We start from the raw sequence: 25,920 nt of genomic DNA on the forward strand, positions 1-25,920 counted from the left end.
CTTTTAACATTTTTTGTTTATTTTTCTTTGTATCTTAACATCTGCATGTAACCATCAGACATATCAGATGTTATGTTACATAATCGTGAAAAAATATGAATTTTAAGGTTTTGTAGTTGTCAGGATGGCCGAGTGGTCTAAGGCGCCAGACTCAAGGTGAGAATCCTTCCTAGTTACAGGGGTATTCTGGTCTCCGATTGGAGGCGAGGGTTCAAATCCCTCTTCTGACACACCTTTTGCCTTAAAAAAGAGTAGCTCTTTGTCAGAACCGAAAAATTATCCAAATGGTGAAAGGAAAACACATGAACAGTGATTAATAGTTTGATAGATGTCATAGTTTGAGAACAGAAAACACATGAAACGGGAATATATGCCTAGTTTAGAATTCAATAAGTTACTCAAATTCCATTGAAAAATGTTTTTTACTATATCTTTCATTAGCTTTTAACATTTTTTGTTTCTTTTTCTTTGTATCTTAAGATCTGCATGTAACCATCAGACATATCAGATGTTATGTTACATAATCGTGAAAAAATATGAATTTTAAGGTTTTGTAGTTGTCAGGATGGCCGAGTGGTCTAAGGCGCCAGACTCAAGGGGAGAATCCTTCCTAGTTACAGGGGTATTCTGGTCTCCGATTGGAGGCGAGGGTTCAAATCCCTCTTCTGACACACCTTTTGCCTTAAAAAAAGAGTAGCTCTTTGTCAAAACTGAAAAATTCTCCAAATGGTGAAAGGAAAACACATGAACAGTGATTAATAGTTTGATAGATGTCATAGTTTGAGAACAGAAAACACATGAAACGGGAACATATGCCTAGTTTAGAATTCAATAAGTTACTCAAATTCCATTGAAAAATGTTTTTTACTATATCTTTCATTAGCTTTTAACATTTTTTGTTTCTTTTTCTTTGTATCTTAAGATCTGCATGTAACCATCAGACATATCAGATGTTATGTTACATAATCGTGAAAAAATATGAATTTTAAGGTTTTGTAGGTGTCAGGATGGCCGAGTGGTCTAAGGCGCCAGACTCAAGGTGAGAATCCTTCCTAGTTACAGGGGTATTCTGGTCTCCGATTGGAGGCGAGGGTTCAAATCCCTCTTCTGACACACCTTTTGCCTTAAAAAAAGAGTAGCTCTTTGTCAAAACCGAAAAATTCTCCAAATGGTGGAAGGAAAACACATGAACAGTGATTAATAGTTTGATAGATGTCATAGTTTGAGAACAGAAAACACATGAAACGGGAATAATAGTTCAATACATACCAACATATGCCTAGTTTAGAATTCAATACGTTACTAAAATTCCATTGAAAAATGTTTTTTAATATATCTTTCATTAGCTTTTAACATTTTTTGTTTCTTTTTCTTTGTATCTTAAGATCTGCATGTAACCATCAGACATATCAGATGGTATGTTACATAATCGTGAAAAAATATGAATTTAAGGTTTTGTAGTTGTCAGGATGGCCGAGTGGTCTAAGGCGCCAGACTCAAGGTGAGAATCCTTCCTAGTTACAGGGGTATTCTGGTCTCCGATTGGAGGCGAGGGTTCAAATCCCTCTTCTGACACACCTTTTGCCTTAAAAAAGAGTAGCTCTTTGTCAAAACCGAAAAATTCTCCAAATGGTGAAAGGAAAACACATGAACAGTGATTAATAGTTTGATAGATGTCATAGTTTGAGAACAGAAAACACATGAAACGGGAACATATGCCTAGTTTAGAATTCAATAAGTTACTCAAATTCCATTGAAAAATGTTTTTTACTATATCTTTCATTAGCTTTTAACATTTTTTGTTTCTTTTTCTTTGTATCTTAAGATCTGCATGTAACCATCAGACATATCAGATGTTATGTTACATAATCGTGAAAAAATATGAATTTTAAGGTTTTGTAGTTGTCAGGATGGCCGAGTGGTCTAAGGCGCCAGACTCAAGGTGAGAATCCTTCCTAGTTACAGGGGTATTCTGGTCTCCGATTGGAGGCGAGGGTTCAAATCCCTCTTCTGACACACCTTTTGCCTTAAAAAAGAGTAGCTCTTTGTCAAAACCGAAAAATTCTCCAAATGGTGAAAGGAAAACACATGAACAGTGATTAATAGTTTGATAGATGTCATAGTTTGAGAACAGAAAACACATGAAACGGGAACATATGCCTAGTTTAGAATTCAATAAGTTACTCAAATTCCATTGAAAAATGTTTTTTACTATATCTTTCATTAGCTTTTAACATTTTTTGTTTCTTTTTCTTTGTATCTTATTATCTACATGTTTCCATCAGACATATCAGACATTATGTTACAGAATCATGAAAAAATATGAATTTTAAGGATTTATAAGTGTCAGGATGGCCGAGTGTTCTAAGGCGCCAGACTCAAGGTGAGAATCCTTCCTACTTACAGGGGTATTCTGGTCTCCGATTGGAGGCGATGGTTCAAATCCCTCTTCTGACACACCTTTTGCCTTAAAAAAGAGTAGCTCTTTGTCAAAACCGAAAAATTCTCCAAATGGTGAAAGGAAAACACATGAACAGTGATTAATAGTTTGATAGATGTCATAGTTTGAGAACAGAAAACACATGAAACGGGAACATATGCCTAGTTTAGAATTCAATAAGTTACTAAAATTCCATTGAAAAATGTTTTTTAATATATCTTTCATTAGCTTTTAACATTTTTTGTTTCTTTTTCTTTGTATCTTATTATCTACATGTTTCCATCAGACATATCAGACATTATGTTACAGAATCATGAAAAAATACGAATTTTATTCATTTATTAGTGTCAGGATGGCCGAGTGGTCTAAGGCGCCAGACTCAAGGTGAGAATCCTTCCTAGTTACAGGGGTATTCTGGTCTCCGATTGGAGGCGAGGGTTCAAATCCCTCTTCTGACACACCTTTTGCCTTAAAAAAAGAGTAGCTCTTTGTCAAAACCGAAAAATTCTCCAAATGGTGAAAGGAAAACACATGAACAGTGATTAATAGTTTGATAGATGTCATAGTTTGAGAACAGAAAACACATGAAACGGGAACATATGCCTAGTTTAGAATTCAATAAGTTACTCAAATTCCATTGAAAAATGTTTTTTACTATATCTTTCATTAGCTTTTAACATTTTTTGTTTCTTTTTCTTTGTATCTTAAGATCTGCATGTAACCATCAGACATATCAGATGTTATGTTACATAATCGTGAAAAAATATGAATTTTAAGGTTTTGTAGGTGTCAGGATGGCCGAGTGGTCTAAGGCGCCAGACTCAAGGTGAGAATCCTTCCTAGTTACAGGGGTATTCTGGTCTCCGATTGGAGGCGAGGGTTCAAATCCCTCTTCTGACACACCTTTTGCCTTAAAAAAAGAGTAGCTCTTTGTCAAAACCGAAAAATTCTCCAAATGGTGGAAGGAAAACACATGAACAGTGATTAATAGTTTGATAGATGTCATAGTTTGAGAACAGAAAACACATGAAACGGGAACATATGCCTAGTTTAGAATTCAATAAGTTACTCAAATTCAATTGAAAAACGTTTTTTACTATATCTTTCATTAGCTTTTAACATTTTTTTGTTTATTTTTCTTTGTATCTTAACATCTGCATGTAACCATCAGACATATCAGATGTTATGTTACATAATCGTGAAAAAATATGAATTTTAAGGTTTTGTAGTTGTCAGGATGGCCGAGTGGTCTAAGGCGCCAGACTCAAGGTGAGAATCCTTCCTAGTTACAGGGGTATTCTGGTCTCCGATTGGAGGCGAGGGTTCAAATCCCTCTTCTGACACACCTTTTGCCTTAAAAAAGAGTAGCTCTTTGTCAGAACCGAAAAATTATCCAAATGGTGAAAGGAAAACACATGAACAGTGATTAATAGTTTGATAGATGTCATAGTTTGAGAACAGAAAACACATGAAACGGGAATATATGCCTAGTTTAGAATTCAATAAGTTACTCAAATTCCATTGAAAAATGTTTTTTACTATATCTTTCATTAGCTTTTAACATTTTTTGTTTCTTTTTCTTTGTATCTTAAGATCTGCATGTAACCATCAGACATATCAGATGTTATGTTACATAATCGTGAAAAAATATGAATTTTAAGGTTTTGTAGGTGTCAGGATGGCCGAGTGGTCTAAGGCGCCAGACTCAAGGTGAGAATCCTTCCTAGTTACAGGGGTATTCTGGTCTCCGATTGGAGGCGAGGGTTCAAATCCCTCTTCTGACACACCTTTTGCCTTAAAAAAAGAGTAGCTCTTTGTCAAAACCGAAAAATTCTCCAAATGGTGAAAGGAAAACACATGAACAGTGATTAATAGTTTGATAGATGTCATAGTTTGAGAACAGAAAACACATGAAACGGGAACATATGCCTAGTTTAGAATTCAATAAGTTACTAAAATTCCATTGAAAAATGTTTTTTAATATATCTTTCATTAGCTTTTAACATTTTTTGTTTCTTTTTCTTTGTATCTTATTATCTACATGTTTCCATCAGACATATCAGACATTATGTTACAGAATCATGAAAAAATACGAATTTTATCCATTTATTAGTGTCAGGATGGCCGAGTGGTCTAAGGCGCCAGACTCAAGGTGAGAATCCTTCCTAGTTACAGGGGTATTCTGGTCTCCGATTGGAGGCGAGGGTTCAAATCCCTCTTCTGACACACCTTTTGCCTTAAAAAAGAGTAGCTCTTTGTCAAAACCGAAAAATTCTCCAAATGGTGAAAGGAAAACACATGAACAGTGATTAATAGTTTGATAGATGTCATAGTTTGAGAACAGAAAACACATGAAACGGGAACATTATGTTACAGAATCATGAAAAAATACGAATTTTATCCATTTATTAGTGTCAGGATGGCCGAGTGGTCTAAGGCGCCAGACTCAAGGTGAGAATCCTTCCTAGTTACAGGGGTATTCTGGTCTCCGATTGGAGGCGAGGGTTCAAATCCCTCTTCTGACACACCTTTTGCCTTAAAAAAGAGTAGCTCTTTGTCAAAACCGAAAAATTCTCCAAATGGTGAAAGGAAAACACATGAACAGTGATTAATAGTTTGATAGATGTCATAGTTTGAGAACAGAAAACACATGAAACGGGAACATATGCCTAGTTTAGAATTCAATAAGTTACTCAAATTCCATTGAAAAATGTTTTTTACTATATCTTTCATTAGCTTTTAACATTTTTTGTTTCTTTTTATTTGTATCTTAAGATCTGCATGTAACCATCAGACATATCAGATGTTATGTTACATAATCGTGAAAAAATATGAATTTTAAGGTTTTGTAGTTGTCAGGATGGCCGAGTGGTCTAAGGCGCCAGACTCAAGGTGAGAATCCTTCCTAGTTACAGGGGTATTCTGGTCTCCGACTGGAGGCGAGGGTTCAAATCCCTCTTCTGACACACCTTTTGCCTTAAAAAAGAGTAGCTCTTTGTCAAAACCGAAAAATTCTCCAAATGGTGAAAGGAAAACACATGAACAGTGATTAATAGTTTGATAGATGTCATAGTTTGAGAACAGAAAACACATGAAACGGGAACATATGCCTAGTTTAGAATTCAATAAGTTACTCAAATTCCATTGAAAAATGTTTTTTACTATATCTTTCATTAGCTTTTAACATTTTTTGTTTCTTTTTCTTTGTATCTTATTATCTACATGTTTCCATCAGACATATCAGACATTATGTTACAGAATTATGAAAAAATATGAATTTTAAGGATTTATAAGTGTCAGGATGGCCGAGTGGTCTAAGGCGCCAGACTCAAGGTGAGAATCCTTCCTACTTACAGGGGTATTCTGGTCTCCGATTGGAGGCGAGGGTTCAAATCCCTCTTCTGACACACCTTTTGCCTTAAAAAAGAGTAGCTCTTTGTCAAAACCGAAAAATTCTCCAAATGGTGAAAGGAAAACACATGAACAGTGATTAATAGTTTGATAGATGTCATAGTTTGAGAACAGAAAACACATGAAACGGGAACATATGCCTAGTTTAGAATTCAATAAGTTACTAAAATTCCATTGAAAAATGTTTTTTAATATATCTTTCATTAGCTTTTAACATTTTTTGTTTCTTTTTCTTTGTATCTTATTATCTACATGTTTCCATCAGACATATCAGACATTATGTTACAGAATCATGAAAAAATACGAATTTTATCCATTTATTAGTGTCAGGATGGCCGAGTGGTCTAAGGCGCCAGACTCAAGGTGAGAATCCTTCCTAGTTACAGGGGTATTCTGGTCTCCGATTGGAGGCGAGGGTTCAAATCCCTCTTCTGACACACCTTTTGCCTTAAAAAAAGAGTAGCTCTTTGTCAAAACCGAAAAATTCTCCAAATGGTGAAAGGAAAACACATGAACAGTGATTAATAGTTTGATAGATGTCATAGTTTGAGAACAGAAAACACATGAAACGGGAACATATGCCTAGTTTAGAATTCAATAAGTTACTCAAATTCCATTGAAAAATGTTTTTTACTATATCTTTCATTAGCTTTTAACATTTTTTGTTTCTTTTTCTTTGTATCTTAAGATCTGCATGTAACCATCAGACATATCAGATGTTATGTTACATAATCGTGAAAAAATATGAATTTTAAGGTTTTGTAGGTGTCAGGATGGCCGAGTGGTCTAAGGCGCCAGACTCAAGGTGAGAATCCTTCCTAGTTACAGGGGTATTCTGGTCTCCGATTGGAGGCGAGGGTTCAAATCCCTCTTCTGACACACCTTTTGCCTTAAAAAAAGAGTAGCTCTTTGTCAAAACCGAAAAATTCTCCAAATGGTGGAAGGAAAACACATGAACAGTGATTAATAGTTTGATAGATGTCATAGTTTGAGAACAGAAAACACATGAAACGGGAATAATAGTTCAATACATACCAACATATGCCTAGTTTAGAATTCAATACGTTACTAAAATTCCATTGAAAAATGTTTTTTAATATATCTTTCATTAGCTTTTAACATTTTTTGTTTCTTTTTCTTTGTATCTTATTATCTACATGTTTCCATCAGACATATCAGACATTATGTTACAGAATCATGAAAAAATACGAATTTTATCCATTTATTAGTGTCAGGATGGCCGAGTGGTCTAAGGCGCCAGACTCAAGGTGAGAATCCTTCCTAGTTACAGGGGTATTCTGGTCTCCGATTGGAGGCGAGGGTTCAAATCCCTCTTCTGACACACCTTTTGCCTTAAAAAAGAGTAGCTCTTTGTCAAAACCGAAAAATTCTCCAAATGGTGAAAGGAAAACACATGAACAGTGATTAATAGTTTGATAGATGTCATAGTTTGAGAACAGAAAACACATGAAACGGGAACATATGCCTAGTTTAGAATTCAATAAGTTACTCAAATTCCATTGAAAAATGTTTTTTACTATATCTTTCATTAGCTTTTAACATTTTTTGTTTCTTTTTATTTGTATCTTAAGATCTGCATGTAACCATCAGACATATCAGATGTTATGTTACATAATCGTGAAAAAATATGAATTTTAAGGTTTTGTAGTTGTCAGGATGGCCGAGTGGTCTAAGGCGCCAGACTCAAGGTGAGAATCCTTCCTAGTTACAGGGGTATTCTGGTCTCCGACTGGAGGCGAGGGTTCTAATCCCTCTTCTGACACACCTTTTGCCTTAAAAAAGAGTAGCTCTTTGTCAAAACCGAAAAATTCTCCAAATGGTGAAAGGAAAACACATGAACAGTGATTAATAGTTTGATAGATGTCATAGTTTGAGAACAGAAAACACATGAAACGGGAACATATGCCTAGTTTAGAATTCAATAAGTTACTCAAATTCCATTGAAAAATGTTTTTTACTATATCTTTCATTAGCTTTTAACATTTTTTGTTTCTTTTTCTTTGTATCTTATTATCTACATGTTTCCATCAGACATATCAGACATTATGTTACAGAATTATGAAAAAATATGAATTTTAAGGATTTATAAGTGTCAGGATGGCCGAGTGGTCTAAGGCGCCAGACTCAAGGTGAGAATCCTTCCTACTTACAGGGGTATTCTGGTCTCCGATTGGAGGCGAGGGTTCAAATCCCTCTTCTGACACACCTTTTGCCTTAAAAAAGAGTAGCTCTTTGTCAAAACCGAAAAATTCTCCAAATGGTGAAAGGAAAACACATGAACAGTGATTAATAGTTTGATAGATGTCATAGTTTGAGAACAGAAAACACATGAAACGGGAACATATGCCTAGTTTAGAATTCAATAAGTTACTAAAATTCCATTGAAAAATGTTTTTTAATATATCTTTCATTAGCTTTTAACATTTTTTGTTTCTTTTTCTTTGTATCTTATTATCTACATGTTTCCATCAGACATATCAGACATTATGTTACAGAATCATGAAAAAATACGAATTTTATCCATTTATTAGTGTCAGGATGGCCGAGTGGTCTAAGGCGCCAGACTCAAGGTGAGAATCCTTCCTAGTTACAGGGGTATTCTGGTCTCCGATTGGAGGCGAGGGTTCAAATCCCTCTTCTGACACACCTTTTGCCTTAAAAAAAGAGTAGCTCTTTGTCAAAACCGAAAAATTCTCCAAATGGTGAAAGGAAAACACATGAACAGTGATTAATAGTTTGATAGATGTCATAGTTTGAGAACAGAAAACACATGAAACGGGAACATATGCCTAGTTTAGAATTCAATAAGTTACTCAAATTCCATTGAAAAATGTTTTTTACTATATCTTTCATTAGCTTTTAACATTTTTTGTTTCTTTTTCTTTGTATCTTAAGATCTGCATGTAACCATCAGACATATCAGATGTTATGTTACATAATCGTGAAAAAATATGAATTTTAAGGTTTTGTAGGTGTCAGGATGGCCGAGTGGTCTAAGGCGCCAGACTCAAGGTGAGAATCCTTCCTAGTTACAGGGGTATTCTGGTCTCCGATTGGAGGCGAGGGTTCAAATCCCTCTTCTGACACACCTTTTGCCTTAAAAAAAGAGTAGCTCTTTGTCAAAACCGAAAAATTCTCCAAATGGTGGAAGGAAAACACATGAACAGTGATTAATAGTTTGATAGATGTCATAGTTTGAGAACAGAAAACACATGAAACGGGAATAATAGTTCAATACATACCAACATATGCCTAGTTTAGAATTCAATACGTTACTAAAATTCCATTGAAAAATGTTTTTTAATATATCTTTCATTAGCTTTTAACATTTTTTGTTTATTTTTCTTTGTATCTTATTATCTACATGTTTCCATCAGACATATCAGACATTATGTTACAGAATCATGAAAAAATATGAATTTTAAGGATTTATAAGTGTCAGGATGGCCGAGTGGTCTAAGGCGCCAGACTCAAGGTGAGAATCCTTCCTACTTACAGGGGTATTCTGGTCTCCGATTGGAGGCGAGGGTTCAAATCCCTCTTCTGACACACCTTTTGCCTTAAAAAAGAGTAGCTCTTTGTCAAAACCGAAAAATTCTCCAAATGGTGAAAGGAAAACACATGAACAGTGATTAATAGTTTGATAGATGTCATAGTTTGAGAACAGAAAACACATGAAACGGGAACATATGCCTAGTTTAGAATTCAATAAGTTACTCAAATTCCATTGAAAAATGTTTTTTACTATATCTTTCATTAGCTTTTAACATTTTTTGTTTCTTTTTATTTGTATCTTAAGATCTGCATGTAACCATCAGACATATCAGATGTTATGTTACATAATCGTGAAAAAATATGAATTTTAAGGTTTTGTAGTTGTCAGGATGGCCGAGTGGTCTAAGGCGCCAGACTCAAGGTGAGAATCCTACCTAGTTACAGGGGTATTCTGGTCTCCGATTGGAGGCGAGGGTTCAAATCCCTCTTCTGACACACCTTTTGCCTTAAAAAAGAGTAGCTCTTTGTCAAAACCGAAAAATTCTCCAAATGGTGAAAGGAAAACACATGAACAGTGATTAATAGTTTGATAGATGTCATAGTTTGAGAACAGAAAACACATGAAACGGGAATAATAGTTCAATACATATCAACATATGCCTAGTTTAGAATTCAATAAGTTACTAAAATTCCATTGAAAAATGTTTTATGAATATATCTCTCATTAGCTTTTAACATTTTTTGTTTCTTTTTCTTTGTATCTTATTATCTACATGTTTCCATCAGACATATCAGACATTATGTTACAGAATCATGAAAAAATACGTATTTTATCCATTTATTAGTGTCAGGATGGCCGAGTGGTCTAAGGCGCCAGACTCAAGGTGAGAATCCTTCCTAGTTACAGGGGTATTCTGGTCTCCGATTGGAGGCGAGGGTTCAAATCCCTCTTCTGACACACCTTTTGCCTTAAAAAAAGAGTAGCTCTTTGTCAAAACCGAAAAATTCTCCAAATGGTGAAAGGAAAACACATGAACAGTGATTAATAGTTTGATAGATGTCATAGTTTGAGAACAGAAAACACATGAAACGGGAATAATAGTTCAATACATACCAACATATGCCTAGTTTAGAATTCAATAAGTTACTAAAATTCCATTGAAAAATGTTTTTTAATATATCTTTCATTAGCTTTTAACATTTTTTGTTTCTTTTTCTTTGTATCTTATTATCTACATGTTTCCATCAGACATATCAGACATTATGTTACAGAATCATGAAAAAATACGAATTTTATCCATTTATTAGTGTCAGGATGGCCGAGTGGTCTAAGGCGCCAGACTCAAGGTGAGAATCCTTCCTAGTTACAGGGTTTTCTGGTCTCCGATTGGAGGCGAGGGTTCAAATCCCTCTTCTGACACACCTTTTGCCTTAAAAAAAGAGTAGCTCTTTGTCAAAACCGAAAAATTCTCCAAATGGTGAAAGGAAAACACATGAACAGTGATTAATAGTTTGATAGATGTCATAGTTTGAGAACAGAAAACACATGAAACGGGAACATATGCCTAGTTTAGAATTCAATAAGTTACTAAAATTCCATTGAAAAATGTTTTTTTACTATATCTTTCATTAGCTTTTAATATTTTTTGTTTCTTTTTCTTTGTATCTCAAGATCTGCATGTAACCATCAGACATATCAGATGTTATGTTACATAATCGTGAAAAAATATGAATTTTAAGGTTTTGTAGGTGTCAGGATGGCCGAGTGGTTTAAGGCGCCAGACTCAAGGTGAGAATCCTTCCTAGTTACAGGGGTATTCTGGTCTCCGATTGGAGGCGAGGGTTCAAATCCCTCTTCTGACACACCTTTTGCCTTAAAAAAGAGTAGCTCTTTGTCAAAACCGAAAAATTCTCCAAATGTTGAAAGGAAAACACATGAACAGTGATTAATAGTTTGATAGATGTCATAGTTTGAGAACAGAAAACACATGAAACGGGAATAATAGTTCAATACATACCAACATATGCCTAGTTTAGAATTCAATACGTTACTAAAATTCCATTGAAAAATGTTTTTTAATATATCTTTCATTAGCTTTTAACATTTTTTGTTTCTTTTTCTTTGTATCTTATTATCTACATGTTTCCATCAGACATATCAGACATTATGTTACAGAATCATGAAAAAATATGAATTTTAAGGATTTATAAGTGTCAGGATGGCCGAGTGGTCTAAGGCGCCAGACTCAAGGTGAGAATCCTTCCTAGTTACAGGGGTATTCTGGTCTCCGATTGGAGGCGAGGGTTTAAATCCCTCTTCTGACACAGCTTTTGCCTTAAAAAAGAGTAGCTCTTTGTCAAAACCGAAAAATTCTCCAAATGGTGAAAGGAAAACACATGAACAGTGATTAATAGTTTGATAGATGTCATAGTTTGAGAACAGAAAACACATGAAACGGGAACATATGCCTAGTTTAGAATTCAATAAGTTACTCAAATTCCATTGAAAAATGTTTTTTACTATATCTTTCATTAGCTTTTAACATTTTTTGTTTCTTTTTCTTTGTATCTTAAGATCTGCATGTAACCATCAGACATATCAGATGTTATGTTACATAATCGTGAAAAAATATGAATTTTAAGGTTTTGTAGTTGTCAGGATGGCCGAGTGGTCTAAGGCGCCAGACTCAAGGTGAGAATCCTTCCTAGTTACAGGGGTATTCTGGTCTCCGATTGGAGGCGAGGGTTCAAATCCCTCTTCTGACACACCTTTTGCCTTAAAAAAAGAGTAGCTCTTTGTCAAAACCGAAAAATTCTCCAAATGGTGAAAGGAAAACACATGAACAGTGATTAATAGTTTGATAGATGTCATAGTTTGAGAACAGAAAACACATGAAACGGGAATAATAGTTCAATACATGTCAACATATGCCTAGTTTAGAATTCAATACGTTACTAAAATTCCATTGAAAAATGTTTTTTAATATATCTTTCATTAGCTTTTAACATTTTTTGTTTCTTTTTCTTTGTATCTTATTATCTACATGTTTCCATCAGACATATCAGACATTATGTTACAGAATCATGAAAAAATATGAATTTTAAGGATTTATAAGTGTCAGGATGGCCGAGTGGTCTAAGGCGCCAGACTCAAGGTGAGAATCCTTCCTAGTTACAGGGGTATTCTGGTCTCCGATTGGAGGCGAGGGTTTAAATCCCTCTTCTGACACAGCTTTTGCCTTAAAAAAGAGTAGCTCTTTGTCAAAACCGAAAAATTCTCCAAATGGTGAAAGGAAAACACATGAACAGTGATTAATAGTTTGATAGATGTCATAGTTTGAGGACAGAAAACACATGAAACGGGAACATATGCCTAGTTTAGAATTCAATAAGTTACTCAAATTCCATTGAAAAATGTTTTTTACTATATCTTTCATTAGCTTTTAACATTTTTTGTTTCTTTTTCTTTGTATCTTAAGATCTGCATGTAACCATCAGACATATCAGATGGTATGTTACATAATCGTGAAAAAATATGAATTTAAGGTTTTGTAGTTGTCAGGATGGCCGAGTGGTCTAAGGCGCCAGACTCAAGGTGAGAATCCTTCCTAGTTACAGGGGTATTCTGGTCTCCGATTGGAGGCGAGGGTTCAAATCCCTCTTCTGACACACCTTTTGCCTTAAAAAAAGAGTAGCTCTTTGTCAAAACCGAAAAATTCTCCAAATGGTGAAAGGAAAACACATGAACAGTGATTAATAGTTTGATAGATGTCATAGTTTGAGAACAGAAAACACATGAAACGGGAATAATAGTTCAATACATACCAACATATGCCTAGTTTAGAATTCAATAAGTTACTAAAATTCCATTGAAAAATGTTTTTTAATATATCTTTCATTAGCTTTTAAAATTTTTTGTTTCTTTTTCTTTGTATCTTATTATCTACATGTTTCCATCAGACATATCAGACATTATGTTACAGAATCATGAAAAAATACTAATTTTATCCATTTATTAGTGTCAGGATGGCCGAGTGGTCTAAGGCGCCAGACTCAAGGTGAGAATCCTTCCTAGTTACAGGGGTATTCTGGTCTCCGATTGGAGGCGAGGGTTCAAATCCCTCTTCTGACACACCTTTTGCCTTAAAAAAGAGTAGCTCTTTGTCAAAACCGAAAAATTCTCCAAATGTTGAAAGGAAAACACATGAACAGTGATTAATAGTTTGATAGATGTCATAGTTTGAGAACAGAAAACACATGAAACGGGAATAATAGTTCAATACATACCAACATATGCCTAGTTTAGAATTCAATACGTTACTAAAATTCCATTGAAAAATGTTTTTTAATATATCTTTCATTAGCTTTTAACATTTTTTGTTTCTTTTTCTTTGTATCTTATTATCTACATGTTTCCATCAGACATATCAGACATTATGTTACAGAATCATGAAAAAATATGAATTTTAAGGATTTATAAGTGTCAGGATGGCCGAGTGGTCTAAGGCGCCAGACTCAAGGTGAGAATCCTTCCTACTTACAGGGGTATTCTGGTCTCCGATTGGAGGCGAGGGTTCAAATCCCTCTTCTGACACAGCTTTTGCCTTAAAAAAGAGTAGCTCTTTGTCAAAACCGAAAAATTCTCCAAATGGTGAAAGGAAAACACATGAACAGTGATTAATAGTTTGATAGATGTCATAGTTTGAGAACAGAAAACACATGAAACGGGAACATATGCCTAGTTTAGAATTCAATAAGTTACTCAAATTCCATTGAAAAATGTTTTTTACTATATCTTTCATTAGCTTTTAACATTTTTTGTTTCTTTTTCTTTGTATCTTAAGATCTGCATGTAACCATCAGACATATCAGATGTTATGTTACATAATCGTGAAAAAATATGAATTTTAAGGTTTTGTAGTTGTCAGGATGGCCGAGTGGTCTAAGGCGCCAGACTCAAGGTGAGAATCCTTCCTAGTTACAGGGGTATTCTGGTCTCCGATTGGAGGCGAGGGTTCAAATCCCTCTTCTGACACACCTTTTGCCTTAAAAAAAGAGTAGCTCTTTGTCAAAACCGAAAAATTCTCCAAATGGTGAAAGGAAAACACATGAACAGTGATTAATAGTTTGATAGATGTCATAGTTTGAGAACAGAAAACACATGAAACGGGAACATATGCCTAGTTTAGAATTCAATAAGTTACTCAAATTCCATTGAAAAATGTTTTTTACTATATCTTTCATTAGCTTTTAACATTTTTTGTTTCTTTTTCTTTGTATCTTAAGATCTGCATGTAACCATCAGACATATCAGATGTTATGTTACATAATCGTGAAAAAATATGAATTTTAAGGTTTTGTAGTTGTCAGGATGGCCGAGTGGTCTAAGGCGCCAGACTCAAGGTGAGAATCCTTCCTAGTTACAGGGGTATTCTGGTCTCCGATTGGAGGCGAGGGTTCAAATCCCTCTTCTGACACACCTTTTGCCTTAAAAAAAGAGTAGCTCTTTGTCAAAACCGAAAAATTCTCCAAATGGTGGAAGGAAAACACATGAACAGTGATTAATAGTTTGATAGATGTCATAGTTTGAGAACAGAAAACACATGAAACGGGAATAATAGTTCAATACATGTCAACATATGCCTAGTTTAGAATTCAATACGTTACTAAAATTCCATTGAAAAATGTTTTTTAATATATCTTTCATTAGCTTTTAACATTTTTTGTTTCTTTTTCTTTGTATCTTATTATCTACATGTTTCCATCAGACATATCAGACATTATGTTACAGAATCATGAAAAAATATGAATTTTAAGGATTTATAAGTGTCAGGATGGCCGAGTGGTCTAAGGCGCCAGACTCAAGGTGAGAATCCTTCCTAGTTACAGGGGTATTCTGGTCTCCGATTGGAGGCGAGGGTTTAAATCCCTCTTCTGACACAGCTTTTGCCTTAAAAAAGAGTAGCTCTTTGTCAAAACCGAAAAATTCTCCAAATGGTGAAAGGAAAACACATGAACAGTGATTAATAGTTTGATAGATGTCATAGTTTGAGGACAGAAAACACATGAAACGGGAACATATGCCTAGTTTAGAATTCAATAAGTTACTCAAATTCCATTGAAAAATGTTTTTTACTATATCTTTCATTAGCTTTTAACATTTTTTGTTTCTTTTTCTTTGTATCTTAAGATCTGCATGTAACCATCAGACATATCAGATGGTATGTTACATAATCGTGAAAAAATATGAATTTAAGGTTTTGTAGTTGTCAGGATGGCCGAGTGGTCTAAGGCGCCAGACTCAAGGTGAGAATCCTTCCTAGTTACAGGGGTATTCTGGTCTCCGATTGGAGGCGAGGGTTCAAATCCCTCTTCTGACACACCTTTTGCCTTAAAAAAAGAGTAGCTCTTTGTCAAAACCGAAAAATTCTCCAAATGGTGAAAGGAAAACACATGAACAGTGATTAATAGTTTGATAGATGTCATAGTTTGAGAACAGAAAACACATGAAACGGGAATAATAGTTCAATACATACCAACATATGCCTAGTTTAGAATTCAATAAGTTACTAAAATTCCATTGAAAAATGTTTTTTAATATATCTTTCATTAGCTTTTAACATTTTTTGTTTCTTTTTCTTTGTATCTTATTATCTACATGTTTCCATCAGACATATCAGACATTATGTTACAGAATCATGAAAAAATACTAATTTTATCCATTTATTAGTGTCAGGATGGCCGAGTGGTCTAAGGCGCCAGACTCAAGGTGAGAATCCTTCCTAGTTACAGGGGTATTCTGGTCTCCGATTGGAGCCGAGGGTTCAAATCCCTCTTCTGACACACCTTTTGCCTTAAAAAAGAGTAGCTCTTTGTCAAAACCGAAAAATTCTCCAAATGGTGAAAGGAAAACACATGAACAGTGATTAATAGTTTGATAGATGTCATAGTTTGAGAACAGAAAACACATGAAACGGGAACATATGCCTAGTTTAGAATTCAATAAGTTACTCAAATTCCATTGAAAAATGTTTTTTACTATATCTTTCATTAGCTTTTAAAATTTTTTGTTTCTTTTTCTTTGTATCTTAAGATCTGCATGTAACCATCAGACATATCAGATGTTATGTTACATAATCGTGAAAAAATATGAATTTTAAGGTTTTGTAGTTGTCAGGATGGCCGAGTGGTCTAAGGCGCCAGACTCAAGGTGAGAATCCTTCCTAGTTACAGGGGTATTCTGGTCTCCGATTGGAGGCGAGGGTTCAAATCCCTCTTCTGACACACCTTTTGCCTTAAAAAAAGAGTAGCTCTTTATCAAAACCGAAAAATTCTCCAAATGGTGGAAGGAAAACACATGAACAGTGATTAATACTTTGATAGATGTCATAGTTTGAGAACAGAAAACACATGAAACGGGAATAATAGTTCAATACATGTCAACATATGCCTAGTTTAGAATTCAATACGTTACTAAAATTCCATTGAAAAATGTTTTTTAATATATCTTTCATTAGCTTTTAACATTTTTTGTTTCTTTTTCTTTGTATCTTATTATCTACATGTTTCCATCAGACATATCAGACATTATGTTACAGAATCATGAAAAAATACTAATTTTATCCATTTATTAGTGTCAGGATGGCCGAGTGGTCTAAGGCGCCAGACTCAAGGTGAGAATCCTTCCTAGTTACAGGGTTTTCTGGTCTCCGATTGGAGGCGAGGGTTCAAATCCCTCTTCTGACACACCTTTTGCCTTAAAAAAAGAGTAGCTCTTTGTCAAAACCGAAAAATTCTCCAAATGGTGAAAGGAAAACACATGAACAGTGATTAATAGTTTGATAGATGTCATAGTTTGAGAACAGAAAACACATGAAACGGGAACATATGCCTAGTTTAGAATTCAATAAGTTACTCAAATTCCATTGAAAAATGTTTTTTTACTATATCTTTCATTAGCTTTTAATATTTTTTGTTTCTTTTTCTTTGTATCTCAAGATCTGCATGTAACCATCAGACATATCAGATGTTATGTTACATAATCGTGAAAAAATATGAATTTTAAGGTTTTGTAGGTGTCAGGATGGCCGAGTGGTTTAAGGCGCCAGACTCAAGGTGAGAATCCTTCCTAGTTACAGGGGTATTCTGGTCTCCGATTGGAGGCGAGGGTTCAAATCCCTCTTCTGACACACCTTTTGCCTTAAAAAAGAGTAGCTCTTTGTCAAAACCGAAAAATTCTCCAAATGTTGAAAGGAAAACACATGAACAGTGATTAATAGTTTGATAGATGTCATAGTTTGAGAACAGAAAACACATGAAACGGGAATAATAGTTCAATACATATCAACATATGCCTAGTTTAGAATTCAATAAGTTACTAAAATTCCATTGAAAAATGTTTTTTACTATATCTTTCATTAGCTTTGAACCCTCGCCTCCATTCAGCAACCAGAATACCCCTGGAAGGATTCTCACCTTGAGTCTGGCGCCTTCGACCACTTGGCCATCCTGATAACTATAAAACCTTAATATTCATAATTTTTCATGATTCTGTAACATAATGTCTGATATGTCTGATGTAAACATATAGATAATAAGATACAAAGAAAAAGAAACAAAAAATTTTAAAAGCTAATGAAAGATATAGTAAAAAACATTTTTCAATGGAATTTGAGTAACTTATTGAATTCTAAACTAGGCATATGTTGACATGTATTGAACTATTATTCCCGTTTCATTTGTTTTCTGTTCTCAAACTATGACATCTATCAAACTATTAATCACTGTTCATTTTTTGTCCTTTCACCATTTGGAAAATTTATTCTGTATTGACAGAGAGCTACCATTTTAAGGCAAAAGCTGTGTCAGAAGAGGGCTTAGAACCCTCACCTCCATTCGAAGACCAGCAAACCCCTGAAACTAGGAAGGATTCTCAACTTGAGTCTAGCGCCTTAGACCACTCTGCAAACCTGACAATTATAAATCCTTAAAATGTATATTTGTTCATGATTCTGTGACACAAATTCTGTTATGTCTGATGGAAACATGCAGAACTTAAGATACATAGAACAGAATACAAAGAATGTGAAAAGGTAATGAAAGATATAGTAAAAAAATGTCTAAAAATTGAATTAGAAACTGACCTGATACTGACTGATATGATGACCTGTATCGAACGATTATTCCTGTTTCATGTGTTTTCTGTTCTCAAATTATGACATCTGTCAAACAACTATGAACCCTTAAAATTCATATGTTTTTCACGATTCTTGTACATAAAGTCTGATATGTCTGATGGAAACATGTAGCACTTAAGATACAAAGAATGGAAAACAAATAATGTTATAAGCTAATGAAACATTCAGTAAAAACATTTTTTAAGGAAATTGAATGTGAGTGAATTCTAAACTAGGCATATGATGACCTGTATCGAACGATTATTCCCGTTTCATGTGTTTTCTGTTCTCAAACTATGACTCACTGTGAATCACTGTTCGTGTGTTTTCCTTTCACCATTTGGAGAAATTCTCTGTGTATTTTACCAGCTATTTTTATAGTCTCGATGGTAGAGTAAACCTGTAGGTTCCATTCGCACGGTAGTCACACAATCTCCTTCAGTGATAGTTGCTCTGCACCTTGAATCTGGAGTATTCACAGGTAACTCACACTCTTGTAAATTATGCACTGACGTCAATGGGAGATTTACATTAACATTTTAATTTCACATGGGCATCTCAAGCTAGGATCCAGCCACCTTGTTTAGATTCTGAGGAATGAGCAGCCTTTACTGTGAATCATTAAACATGTAAACAAGTGCATGAAGTGTAATTATTAACATAGTAGTGCCCAAGTTCCTTGGACAGCCATCGGGAACAGTTATGCTTCACTTTCCTGACCACTTACTGGCACACAGTGGAAACAGGTGCTTGTGGTATCAACCTGTGGAGACAGATATATTTAGTTGAGTGTTTTAGGAACCAATGTATAACATACTGAATTGGGGTTTTATATTGTGAATAATCTAATTTTATTTGTCATATGCGCTGGATAGTCGAGGTAATTGAGGTAATATGTACATGTACGTAGAGTTAAAGTGACTATGCATAGATAATAAACCGAGAGTAGTAGAAGCGTAAAAGAGGGGACTGGGTAGCCATTTGATTAGCTGTTCAGGAGTCTTATGGCTTGGGGGTAGACCCGGCGCTCCAGTAACGCTTGACGTTTGGTAGCAGAGATAACAGTCTATGACTAGGGTGGCTGGAGTCGTTGACACATTTTAGGACCATCCTCTCACTCCACCTGGTATAGAGGTCCTGGATGGCAGGAAGCTTGGTTGCAGTGATGTACTGGACCATACACACTACCCTAATTAGTGCCTTGCAGTTGGAGGCAGAGCAGTTGCCAAACCAAGCAGTGATGCAACCAGTCAGGATGCTCTCGATGGTGCAGCTGTGGAAGATTTTGAGGATCTGAGGACCCTTGACAAATCTTTTCAGTCTCCTGAGGGGGAATAGGTTTTGTCCTGCCCTCTTCACGACTGTCTTAGTGTGTTTGGACCATGACAGTTTGTTGGTGATGTGGACACCAAGGAACTTGAAGCTCTCAACCTGCTCCACTGCAGCCCCGTCGATGAGAATGGGGGCGTGCTCGATCCTCCTTTTCCTGTAGTCCACAATCATCTCTTATTCATGTTGAGGGATAGGTTGTTGTCCTGGCACCACACGGCCAGGTCTTTGACCTCCTCCCTATTGGCTGTCTCATAATTGTTGGTGATCAGCAAACTTGATGATGGTGTTGGAGTCGTGACTGGACATGCAGTCATCACTGAACATGGAGTACAGGAGGGGACTGAGCACGTACCCCTGAGGGGCCCCCTTGTTGAGGATCAGCGTGGCGGATGTGTTTGTTACCTACCCTTACTACCCGGGGGCGACCCGTCAGGAAGTCCAGAATCCAGTTGCAGAGGGAGGTGTTTAGTCCCAGGATCCTTAGCTTAGTAAAGAGGTTTGAGGGCACTATGGTGTTGAACACTGAGCTGTAGTCAATGAATAGCATTCTCACATAGGTGTTCCATTTGTCCAGGTGGGAAGGGCAGTGTGGAGTGCAATAGAGAGTGCATCATCTGTGGATCTGTTGGGGTAGTATGCAAATCGGAGTGGGTCTAGGATTTCTGGGACAATGGTGTTGATGTGAGCCATGACCAGCCTTAATGGCTACAGACATGAGTGCTACGGGTCAGTAGTCATTTAGGCAGGTTAACTTAAAGTTCCTGGGCACAGGGACTATGGTGGTCTGCTTGAAACATGTTGGTATTACAGACTCAGTCAGGGACAGGTTGAAAATGTCAGTGAAGACACTTGCCAATTGGTCAGCGCATGCTCGGAATACACGTCCTGGGAATCCGTCTGGCCCTGCGGCCTTGTGAATGTTGTCATGTTTAAAGGTATTACTCACATCGGCTACGGAGTGCGTGATCACACAGTCGTCCGGAACAGCTGAAGCTCTCATGCATGTTTCAGTGTTGCTCTCCTCGAAGCGTGCATAGAAGTAATTTAGCTGTGCTTCCCTTTTTAGTCTGTAATAGTTTGCAAGCCCTGCCACATCCGACGAGTGTCGGATCCGGTGTTGTATGATTCGATCTCAGTCCTGTATTGATGATTTGCCTGTTTGATGGTTCGTCGGAGGGCATAGAGGGATTTCTTATAAGATCCGGGTTAGAGTCCCCTCCTTGAAAGCAGCAGCTCTACTCTTTAGCTCAGTGCGGATGTTGCCTGTAATTCATGGCTTCTGGTTGGGGTATGTACGTACAGTTTCTGTGGGGACGACGTCATTGACTGATGTGGTGTACTCCTCAATGCCATTGGAAGAATCCCAGAACCTATTCCCAGTTTGTGCAAGCCGTACAGTCCTGTAGCTTAATATCTGCTTCATCTGACCACTTTCTTATTGACAGAGTCACTGGTGCTTCCTACTTTAGTTTTTGCTTGTAAGCAGGAATCAGGAGGATATAATTATGGTCAGATTTGCCAAATGGAAGGAGAGGGAGAGCTTTTTCCATGTCTCTGTGTGTGGAGTAAAGGTGGTCTAGAGTTTTTTTCCCCTCTGGTTGCACATTTAACATGATGGTAGAAATGAGATAAAACGGATTAGATTTTCCCTGCATTAAAGTCCCTGGCCACTAGGAGTGCCACCTCTGGATGAGCGTTTTCCTGTTTGCTTATGGCCGTATACAGCTAATTGAGTGCAGTCTTAGTGCCAGCATCGGTTTGTGGTGGTATACAGACAGCTATGGAAAATACAGATGAAAACTCTCTTGGAAAATAGTGTGGTCTACAGCTTATCATGAGATACTCTACCTCAGGTGAACAAAACCTCGAGACTTCCTTAGATTTCGTGCACCAGCTGTCGTTTACAAATATACATAGACTGTTCTATCCTGCCGAACAAGCTTAAAACCCACCAGTTGTATGGGATTCATGTCATTCAGTCACGACTCGGTGAAACATAAGATATTACAGTTTTTAATGTCCCGTTGGTTGGATATACGTGATTATAGTTTGACTATTTTTATTATCGATTGATTGTACGTTGGCTAATAGGACTGATGGTAACGGTAGATTACCCTCTCAGCGAAGGATCCTTACAAGGCACCCGGACCTTCGTCCCCGATACCTCCGTCTCTTTCTCCTGCGAATGACGGGGACGAGGCCCTTGTCGGGCGTCTGAAGTAAATCCTTCCCATCCGTCCGACTCGTTGAAGAAAATGTATTCCTCCAGTACAGGGTGGATAATCGCTGTCCTGATATCTAGAAGCTCTTTTCGGTCATAAGACACGGTGGCAGAAACGTTATGTACATAATAAGTTACAAATAACGTGAAAAACATACACAATAGCACAATGGGTTACAGGATCATAAAACGGCAGCAATCTCCTTCGGCGCCATTCTAATACATGAATCATTTAGTTTAATAAACCCATTAATCAGGTTAAGTAAGTAAGCCTTTTCAATAAAGTCTCTTATCGAGACCCAGCACTACCTCCCTTTCTTTCCCATCTCACAGGTTGTACAGTATGTCTAATTAGTCTATAAATCATTTTATGATTATTTCATTCAACTATATTTGCTAGTTCCACTCTTAGTCAGATTCAGTGTTGTGATTGTACTCTACTTCCTCAAATGTAAAAAGGTTAATTTGTTTACATACTGCTACAGTACTGTAGCCCTACCTCTCTCTCAATGTTGCCCAGTGAGAGTGTGCAAAGCTGTCATCAAGGCAAAGGGTAGCTACTTTGAAGAATCTCAAATATAAAATCTATTTTGATTTGTTTAATACTTTTTTGGTTACTACATGATGCCATATGTGTTATTTCATAGTTTTGATGTATTTACTATTATTATAAAATGTAGAAAATAGTAAAAATAAAGAAAAAAATCCTGTAATCAGTAGTTGTGTACAAACTTTTGACTGGTACTGTATACCATGACCACGTCAGAAGGGCAGTAGAATTGCTGTGTCCCCAGAGTCTGAGGGCTCCCTCATAACTCATACTTACTGTACGGTCACTCAGACAGTATCTTCATCAAAGCTCTCTTTTCACAACCTTCACACCATTGTTTGTATATCCAGTTATTAAAGCTGTAGCTATACAGGTTTAGAAGTAGTAGGTTATTCATTGGTTTGAATTGAATGACTTCAAAGGCATGTGTTTAATTTCAGGCCATGTCTGGAGGCTGAAGGAACTTCTGTCAGATCCTACTACCAGTCAGGAGATACTGTTTATGTAGGCTACTGTTTTTGGAAGAAGGGGAATACAGAGAGAAATTAGAGAGCAATGAGAGTAATCTCATTTGTAAATGCAGATTTAATGTTTTCACGTTTGCCATGTTTGTGAAATATTCTGTATAAACATAACAACACGTCTGCAAACCCTCAAAACAAATCAGTTCGATCTTATTTGCTCTCATGAATCTTTAGCGGGCTTTAAATTGTTAAGTATGCAGCATTTTTCTTGATGAAGTACTTTAGATTAATAAACACTTCTCTCCAGAGACACCAGCACTGCGAGTTGCTTAGCCAACAAAAACATACCCTTGCAGCATCTTATCCTATAATATGTTTTAAAGTATTTACAGACACAGCACACACAGGGGAAATGCTGTCATGTCACAAGCTGCAGAACATTTTCCCTTCCCATTACATCTGGACCCCAAGAAGAGTAGCTGCTGCCAAGTCAGCTAATGGGGATCCTTCATAAATACAAATACAAATCTGTACGTCACATCTAGAAATCAAGAGAGAAAAGAGTTCTGGGAACTTCAATTTGTAATTCCAGAAAACAAGCAGCACAGGGGAGGAATAGAATAACATGAGCATTTGTTGATGAAGCATTTTTGAGGACCAGCACTACAGTCGTTTGAGGGAACACTGAGTTTTCTACAGGGGTGATGGAACACTCTTCAGAAGTCAAGAGGTTTTCTCACAGTTTCTAAATAGCCATCACTAAATGTGTCATATCAGAAAACATATTGAAACAGGACGACATACAACATTCCTTTAGACAAGCACTTTAATGTACAGTATGTTTTATAATGTATATTAGTTCAGATACAGTAGAAATGTATTTAATAGAACATTGATGAACTCATGTTGTGTGCTATAGAGCATTTTGACGCCTTATTTATTACATTTCTATCTGCATTGTTCTAAAACACCACTGGAAATACAGTACAAGTCAAAAGTTTGGACACACCTACTCATTCAAGGGTTTTTCTTTATTTTTTTAAACCATTTTCTACATTCTAGAATAGTAGTGAAGACATCAACACTATGAAATAACACATATGGAACATGTAGTAACCAAAAAAGTGTTAAACAAAATTTTAGATTCTTCAAAGTAGCCATACTTTGCCTTGATGACAGCTTTGAACACTCTTGGCCTTCTCTCAACCAGATTCACCTGGAATGCTTTTCCAACAGTCTTGAAGGAGTTCCCTCATATGCTGAGCACTTACTGGCTGCTTTTCCTTCACTCTGCGGTCCAACTCATCCCAAACCATCTCAATTGGGTTGAGGTCGGGTGATTGAGGAGGCGAGGTCATCTGATGCTGCACTCCATCACTCTTCTTCTTGGTCAAATAGCCTTTACACAGCCTGGAGGTGTGTTGGGTCATTGTCCTGTCAAAAAACAAATGATAGTCCCACTAAGTGCAAACCAGATGGGATGGAGTATCGCAAGTCAGTTAAGAACAAATTCTTATTTACAATGACGGCCTACCCCGGCAAAACCCGGACAATGCTGGGCCAATTGTGCACCGCCCTTTGGGACTCCCAATCACAGCCTGATGTGATGCAGCAGAGGTATTAACTTATCCTCTGCAGCAGAGGTAAATCTGGGTCTTCCTTTCCTGTGGTGGTCCCCATGAGAGCCAGATTCATCATATTGCTTGATGGTTTTTGCGACTGCACTTGAAGAAACCTTGAAAGTTTTTGAAATGTTTTAGATTGACTGACCTTCATGTCTTAAAAGTGATGATGGACTGTCATTTCTCTTTGCTTATTTGAGCCGTTCATGACATAATATGGACTTGGTCATTTACCAAATAGGGCTATCTTCTGTATACCACCCCTACCTTGTCACAACACAACTGATTGTTTCAAATGCATTAAGAAGGAAAACAATTCCACAAATGAACTTTTAACAAGGCACACCTGTTTATTGAAATGCATTCCAGGTGACTATCTCATGAAGTTGGTTAAGAGAATGCCAAGAGTGTCTACTTTGAAGAATCTAAAATTATTTTAGTTTGTTTAACACTTTGAATTTCCAGGCAAGTCCGTTAAGAAGAAATTCACATTTACGGCCTACCCGGGGCCAATCGTGATACAGGCTGGACTCAAACCAAGGTCTGTAATATTCTTCTAGCACAGCGATGCAGTGCCTTAGACCACCGCACCACTCGGGAGCTCTTCATGATTACTACATGATTTCACGTGTTATTTCATCATTTTGATGTCTTCACTAAATTAGTAAAAATAAATAAAAATACTTGAATGAGTAGGTGTGTCCAAACTTTTGACTGGTACTGTATATCAGCACCACACTTCAAACATGGAACATTATTGATGGTTACTCCTTCCTAGGCAATCCTCTCTACTCAATTTGCTGTTAGTGTTCTCAAACAGACCATGACAGAGTTTGAGCCACGTATGGCCAGTTATTTGGGACTACATTACCGTTCCAAATTAGACACAACCCCAAACCTGAGGCTTTTAGTGCACTTCAACCATCGCAGTCAGAGCTTCCAATAACCAGTGACCTGAATAAGAGACTTCCTGACTATCAGACACGCTGATTGGCTTCATTTCACTCGCTGCTTGCACACCTGGTGGAAGGACAGCCTGAGACCCAAATGTCACATTTATTTTTAAAATTGTGTTTGACAAGTAAAGTTTCTTTTTTTGAATGTTCCATAGTAGGCCTATACTTTATTGAGCCAAAATGCTTTTAAAAAATTACCAAAGAGATAGAAAAGACTTCTAAACAGAAATGA

General features: G+C 36.5%; 34 non-coding genes across 34 annotated transcripts; all 34 read left to right on the top strand.

Moving 5' to 3' along the window:
* Window positions 1–118: 118 nt before the first annotated feature.
* Window positions 119–230, top strand: trnal-caa (transfer RNA leucine (anticodon CAA)). The gene is made up of 2 exons: window positions 119–156; window positions 185–230. It is a non-coding gene; the product is annotated as a tRNA-Leu (tRNA).
* A 329-nt stretch (window positions 231–559) lies between these two features.
* Window positions 560–671, top strand: trnal-caa (transfer RNA leucine (anticodon CAA)). The gene is made up of 2 exons: window positions 560–597; window positions 626–671. It is a non-coding gene; the product is annotated as a tRNA-Leu (tRNA).
* A 330-nt stretch (window positions 672–1,001) lies between these two features.
* On the top strand, window positions 1,002–1,113 carry trnal-caa (transfer RNA leucine (anticodon CAA)). The gene is made up of 2 exons: window positions 1,002–1,039; window positions 1,068–1,113. It is a non-coding gene; the product is annotated as a tRNA-Leu (tRNA).
* Window positions 1,114–1,463: 350 nt separating this feature from the next.
* trnal-caa (transfer RNA leucine (anticodon CAA)) lies at window positions 1,464–1,575 on the top strand. The gene is made up of 2 exons: window positions 1,464–1,501; window positions 1,530–1,575. It is a non-coding gene; the product is annotated as a tRNA-Leu (tRNA).
* Window positions 1,576–1,904: 329 nt separating this feature from the next.
* trnal-caa (transfer RNA leucine (anticodon CAA)) lies at window positions 1,905–2,016 on the top strand. The gene is made up of 2 exons: window positions 1,905–1,942; window positions 1,971–2,016. It is a non-coding gene; the product is annotated as a tRNA-Leu (tRNA).
* A 770-nt stretch (window positions 2,017–2,786) lies between these two features.
* trnal-caa (transfer RNA leucine (anticodon CAA)) lies at window positions 2,787–2,898 on the top strand. Its single transcript has 2 exons — window positions 2,787–2,824; window positions 2,853–2,898. It is a non-coding gene; the product is annotated as a tRNA-Leu (tRNA).
* Window positions 2,899–3,228: 330 nt separating this feature from the next.
* Window positions 3,229–3,340, top strand: trnal-caa (transfer RNA leucine (anticodon CAA)). The gene is made up of 2 exons: window positions 3,229–3,266; window positions 3,295–3,340. It is a non-coding gene; the product is annotated as a tRNA-Leu (tRNA).
* Window positions 3,341–3,671: 331 nt separating this feature from the next.
* On the top strand, window positions 3,672–3,783 carry trnal-caa (transfer RNA leucine (anticodon CAA)). Its single transcript has 2 exons — window positions 3,672–3,709; window positions 3,738–3,783. It is a non-coding gene; the product is annotated as a tRNA-Leu (tRNA).
* Window positions 3,784–4,112: 329 nt separating this feature from the next.
* trnal-caa (transfer RNA leucine (anticodon CAA)) lies at window positions 4,113–4,224 on the top strand. The gene is made up of 2 exons: window positions 4,113–4,150; window positions 4,179–4,224. It is a non-coding gene; the product is annotated as a tRNA-Leu (tRNA).
* Window positions 4,225–4,554: 330 nt separating this feature from the next.
* On the top strand, window positions 4,555–4,666 carry trnal-caa (transfer RNA leucine (anticodon CAA)). The gene is made up of 2 exons: window positions 4,555–4,592; window positions 4,621–4,666. It is a non-coding gene; the product is annotated as a tRNA-Leu (tRNA).
* Window positions 4,667–4,853: 187 nt separating this feature from the next.
* Window positions 4,854–4,965, top strand: trnal-caa (transfer RNA leucine (anticodon CAA)). The gene is made up of 2 exons: window positions 4,854–4,891; window positions 4,920–4,965. It is a non-coding gene; the product is annotated as a tRNA-Leu (tRNA).
* A 329-nt stretch (window positions 4,966–5,294) lies between these two features.
* Window positions 5,295–5,406, top strand: trnal-caa (transfer RNA leucine (anticodon CAA)). The gene is made up of 2 exons: window positions 5,295–5,332; window positions 5,361–5,406. It is a non-coding gene; the product is annotated as a tRNA-Leu (tRNA).
* Window positions 5,407–5,735: 329 nt separating this feature from the next.
* trnal-caa (transfer RNA leucine (anticodon CAA)) lies at window positions 5,736–5,847 on the top strand. Its single transcript has 2 exons — window positions 5,736–5,773; window positions 5,802–5,847. It is a non-coding gene; the product is annotated as a tRNA-Leu (tRNA).
* Window positions 5,848–6,176: 329 nt separating this feature from the next.
* On the top strand, window positions 6,177–6,288 carry trnal-caa (transfer RNA leucine (anticodon CAA)). Its single transcript has 2 exons — window positions 6,177–6,214; window positions 6,243–6,288. It is a non-coding gene; the product is annotated as a tRNA-Leu (tRNA).
* Window positions 6,289–6,618: 330 nt separating this feature from the next.
* trnal-caa (transfer RNA leucine (anticodon CAA)) lies at window positions 6,619–6,730 on the top strand. Its single transcript has 2 exons — window positions 6,619–6,656; window positions 6,685–6,730. It is a non-coding gene; the product is annotated as a tRNA-Leu (tRNA).
* A 351-nt stretch (window positions 6,731–7,081) lies between these two features.
* On the top strand, window positions 7,082–7,193 carry trnal-caa (transfer RNA leucine (anticodon CAA)). The gene is made up of 2 exons: window positions 7,082–7,119; window positions 7,148–7,193. It is a non-coding gene; the product is annotated as a tRNA-Leu (tRNA).
* Window positions 7,194–7,963: 770 nt separating this feature from the next.
* Window positions 7,964–8,075, top strand: trnal-caa (transfer RNA leucine (anticodon CAA)). The gene is made up of 2 exons: window positions 7,964–8,001; window positions 8,030–8,075. It is a non-coding gene; the product is annotated as a tRNA-Leu (tRNA).
* Window positions 8,076–8,404: 329 nt separating this feature from the next.
* Window positions 8,405–8,516, top strand: trnal-caa (transfer RNA leucine (anticodon CAA)). Its single transcript has 2 exons — window positions 8,405–8,442; window positions 8,471–8,516. It is a non-coding gene; the product is annotated as a tRNA-Leu (tRNA).
* A 330-nt stretch (window positions 8,517–8,846) lies between these two features.
* On the top strand, window positions 8,847–8,958 carry trnal-caa (transfer RNA leucine (anticodon CAA)). The gene is made up of 2 exons: window positions 8,847–8,884; window positions 8,913–8,958. It is a non-coding gene; the product is annotated as a tRNA-Leu (tRNA).
* A 351-nt stretch (window positions 8,959–9,309) lies between these two features.
* trnal-caa (transfer RNA leucine (anticodon CAA)) lies at window positions 9,310–9,421 on the top strand. The gene is made up of 2 exons: window positions 9,310–9,347; window positions 9,376–9,421. It is a non-coding gene; the product is annotated as a tRNA-Leu (tRNA).
* Window positions 9,422–9,750: 329 nt separating this feature from the next.
* Window positions 9,751–9,862, top strand: trnal-caa (transfer RNA leucine (anticodon CAA)). The gene is made up of 2 exons: window positions 9,751–9,788; window positions 9,817–9,862. It is a non-coding gene; the product is annotated as a tRNA-Leu (tRNA).
* A 351-nt stretch (window positions 9,863–10,213) lies between these two features.
* On the top strand, window positions 10,214–10,325 carry trnal-caa (transfer RNA leucine (anticodon CAA)). The gene is made up of 2 exons: window positions 10,214–10,251; window positions 10,280–10,325. It is a non-coding gene; the product is annotated as a tRNA-Leu (tRNA).
* A 351-nt stretch (window positions 10,326–10,676) lies between these two features.
* On the top strand, window positions 10,677–10,787 carry trnal-caa (transfer RNA leucine (anticodon CAA)). The gene is made up of 2 exons: window positions 10,677–10,714; window positions 10,742–10,787. It is a non-coding gene; the product is annotated as a tRNA-Leu (tRNA).
* A 331-nt stretch (window positions 10,788–11,118) lies between these two features.
* Window positions 11,119–11,230, top strand: trnal-caa (transfer RNA leucine (anticodon CAA)). The gene is made up of 2 exons: window positions 11,119–11,156; window positions 11,185–11,230. It is a non-coding gene; the product is annotated as a tRNA-Leu (tRNA).
* A 791-nt stretch (window positions 11,231–12,021) lies between these two features.
* trnal-caa (transfer RNA leucine (anticodon CAA)) lies at window positions 12,022–12,133 on the top strand. The gene is made up of 2 exons: window positions 12,022–12,059; window positions 12,088–12,133. It is a non-coding gene; the product is annotated as a tRNA-Leu (tRNA).
* Window positions 12,134–12,924: 791 nt separating this feature from the next.
* On the top strand, window positions 12,925–13,036 carry trnal-caa (transfer RNA leucine (anticodon CAA)). The gene is made up of 2 exons: window positions 12,925–12,962; window positions 12,991–13,036. It is a non-coding gene; the product is annotated as a tRNA-Leu (tRNA).
* Window positions 13,037–13,387: 351 nt separating this feature from the next.
* On the top strand, window positions 13,388–13,499 carry trnal-caa (transfer RNA leucine (anticodon CAA)). The gene is made up of 2 exons: window positions 13,388–13,425; window positions 13,454–13,499. It is a non-coding gene; the product is annotated as a tRNA-Leu (tRNA).
* A 350-nt stretch (window positions 13,500–13,849) lies between these two features.
* On the top strand, window positions 13,850–13,961 carry trnal-caa (transfer RNA leucine (anticodon CAA)). The gene is made up of 2 exons: window positions 13,850–13,887; window positions 13,916–13,961. It is a non-coding gene; the product is annotated as a tRNA-Leu (tRNA).
* Window positions 13,962–14,290: 329 nt separating this feature from the next.
* Window positions 14,291–14,402, top strand: trnal-caa (transfer RNA leucine (anticodon CAA)). Its single transcript has 2 exons — window positions 14,291–14,328; window positions 14,357–14,402. It is a non-coding gene; the product is annotated as a tRNA-Leu (tRNA).
* A 330-nt stretch (window positions 14,403–14,732) lies between these two features.
* Window positions 14,733–14,844, top strand: trnal-caa (transfer RNA leucine (anticodon CAA)). The gene is made up of 2 exons: window positions 14,733–14,770; window positions 14,799–14,844. It is a non-coding gene; the product is annotated as a tRNA-Leu (tRNA).
* Window positions 14,845–15,635: 791 nt separating this feature from the next.
* trnal-caa (transfer RNA leucine (anticodon CAA)) lies at window positions 15,636–15,747 on the top strand. Its single transcript has 2 exons — window positions 15,636–15,673; window positions 15,702–15,747. It is a non-coding gene; the product is annotated as a tRNA-Leu (tRNA).
* A 792-nt stretch (window positions 15,748–16,539) lies between these two features.
* Window positions 16,540–16,651, top strand: trnal-caa (transfer RNA leucine (anticodon CAA)). Its single transcript has 2 exons — window positions 16,540–16,577; window positions 16,606–16,651. It is a non-coding gene; the product is annotated as a tRNA-Leu (tRNA).
* Window positions 16,652–17,002: 351 nt separating this feature from the next.
* trnal-caa (transfer RNA leucine (anticodon CAA)) lies at window positions 17,003–17,113 on the top strand. Its single transcript has 2 exons — window positions 17,003–17,040; window positions 17,068–17,113. It is a non-coding gene; the product is annotated as a tRNA-Leu (tRNA).
* A 331-nt stretch (window positions 17,114–17,444) lies between these two features.
* On the top strand, window positions 17,445–17,556 carry trnal-caa (transfer RNA leucine (anticodon CAA)). Its single transcript has 2 exons — window positions 17,445–17,482; window positions 17,511–17,556. It is a non-coding gene; the product is annotated as a tRNA-Leu (tRNA).
* The last annotated feature ends 8,364 nt before the right edge of the window (window positions 17,557–25,920 follow it).

The sequence above is a fragment of the Oncorhynchus mykiss genome, chromosome 11, assembly GCF_057628025.1.
Source record: "Oncorhynchus mykiss isolate SJ-2025 chromosome 11, ASM5762802v1, whole genome shotgun sequence".
Taxonomy (NCBI): domain Eukaryota; kingdom Metazoa; phylum Chordata; class Actinopteri; order Salmoniformes; family Salmonidae; genus Oncorhynchus; species Oncorhynchus mykiss.